The sequence below is a fragment of the Leucopleurus acutus genome (genome assembly GCF_964270905.1).
Source record: "Leucopleurus acutus genome assembly, chromosome: 3".
Taxonomy (NCBI): Eukaryota; Metazoa; Chordata; class Mammalia; order Artiodactyla; family Delphinidae; genus Leucopleurus; species Leucopleurus acutus.
The window spans coordinates 146115635-146117891 of NC_139145.1; the positions used below are offsets into that span (position 1 = coordinate 146115635).

Here is a 2257-nt window from a genome sequence, read left to right on the forward strand (position 1 = left end):
TGAAAAGACAGCTCAGTCTGCGATGAAAACTCTTCAAAGGAAAACCTCCCCTCAACAGTCTTACTGAGAAACTTCAGCCAACACATAATCAAATTCACTTTTGGGATAAGTCTATCCCAAAATTTTGCGGTGGGAAGAGAGGTGGGTACAGCCCACATTCACTGCTTCCTCCTTGACTGAATTAGATGGTAGTCGAAGAGAAGCTCTCCTACATTCATCTTCTAGGCCAGGAAAGATGAACAGAGGCAAAAGTGGGGTCTTGTCCTTCACAGATTAATTTTGGTTCTGCCAGACTGTGAGCCATAAGCGTCCTGTTCCCACTACATGCGCTCTGGGATCAGAGAAGTCAGCGCCCATGCTCATGTCTGTCTGTCAGTTAGATCTCCTTGGTTTAGTGACTCCTGTGGATCTATGGCAGTTGAGACAGAAACCTCACATGGGTGCCTCCATGACTGCATGGTCACCAAATGATGTGTCACATCAGGCACTGAAGACAGAGGACATGGGGATCCTTCAGTGAGCACCTCATCATCAACTCCTAGGATAGAATCGGTATTCGGTAGTTTCAAGGACTCTCCACCAAGGCTGGGCTGAGAATTCAGACACCAAGTTTTTACTGGTTACTGAAGGCTCTTCAAGCAAACTACTGCCCATTAGTGGCTCATCAGTTTGTTCCTGCTCTTGACTCCCAGCTGCTCCCATCTGCAAGTGATGCTTTCTCACATGCACATTCCTGCTCCCACTCTGAGAGAAGGTCTTCCCACGGACTTAACACTGATGTGGCTTCTCTCCTGACTGAAACACCAAATGTTTTGGAAGACTAGAATACTCACCAAAGGAACTGCCGCATCCTTCGGCTTCACAAAGGAAAGGTTTCTCTCCTGTGTGGACGCGCAGGTGGTTCTTCGGGTTTCCAGCTGTAGTGAACTGCTTACCACAGTTAGACTCAGGACACATAAAGGGCTTCTCCCCATTGTGGGTCCTCATGTGCCCCTTCAGCCTCTGCAGCACATAGAAGCTTTTCCCACAACCTGCTGCAGGGCAGATAAAGGAGCGTCATTTCGATCAGTTTTTTTTTTTTTTTTTTTTTTTTGCGGTACGCGGGCCTCTTACTGTTGTGGCCTCTCCCGTTGCGGAGCACAGGCTCCGGACACGCAGGCTCAGCGGCCATGGCTCACGGGCCCAGCCACTCCGCGGCATGTGGGATCTTCCCGGACCGGGGCACGAACCCGTGTCCCCTGCATCAGCAGGCGGACTCTCAACCACTGCGCCACCAGGGAAGCCCTCAATCAGTTTTGAGGGGGTACTTAAAGTGAGCTGGCCACACAAATGTCCGGTCGCAGCCTTCAACTGTACACTTAGCTTCTTCTCCATTTGAGGAAGGGGCCCAGAATCTTGGGGTTGCCCATCATCAGAACCAAGGAGGACATTTCTCCATTGCTGCTGGTTTGCGCATTCTTTGCCAGTTGTGCACGAGTAGCAGCAATCAAACTGTCATGGGCCAACTCCTGAACCCGGAGGATCCATGGAATGCTACTGTCTGTGCTCTCACTGGAGAAGAAATCATTCCCTGAATCCTTTGCCTCATCTTGTACAAACACGAAGTGTTCAGCTGAAGAGCCCAGACTCCTGGTAGGTTAAGAAGAATAAAAGAAGTGCTATCACTTGGCTATAGATCTTGCAACAAGCTAAGAGACTCTGGAGTGGACAAAGACTCCGGAGGCTTCTGTACAATCTGAGCCCTCGTCTCTTCTCTGTCTGGACCCACATTCACCTGAAGGCTTCTCAACATAGCTCAGTAAGGAACCTCCTTGGAGGAGTTAGTATATTTAGAGTATTATCTGGAAACATGAGCCGACTTCATTCTGAGGCCTCAGTCACTGGAAGGAGGGACAAGCAAGTAATGTCTTTAGCTTCTGATTCTACTAGTCCCTGTCCCAGTGGGATGGACGTATTCTGAACAAACTGTAACAGGAGCTCTCGTTTGAATTCTAACTCATCTGATAACATTGATTCAGCTTCCAAATCCTGTAGCTGTTCAGGGGACAGGTTAAAATTTTAATTCAGAGTCAATGAAACCTTCCTGGTATGCTCATATTCCTCTAGGAAGTGCTATGCTTTTCCTGTAAGATGCAGTGCTGGGTGGGTAATCAATTTAGCCTTTCTGTCCCGGGCAGCCGTCCGTCCATCAGTCGGTCTATTGCTTTCTTTTTTTAAATCGTTCCAATAAAATTTTTTTTATAAATTCAGGCAAGGG

At 48.2% G+C, this 2257-nt stretch overlaps 1 pseudogene across 1 annotated transcript; it reads right to left on the reverse strand.

The window, feature by feature from the left end:
• Positions 1-359: 359 nt before the first annotated feature.
• LOC309959014 (zinc finger protein 410-like) lies at positions 360-2010 on the reverse strand (annotated as a pseudogene). The gene is made up of 3 exons: positions 1850-2010; positions 1275-1629; positions 360-1053 (listed from the first exon to the last, which is right to left on the reverse strand). The product of its transcript is annotated as a zinc finger protein 410-like (transcript).
• Positions 2011-2257: the final 247 nt, after the last annotated feature.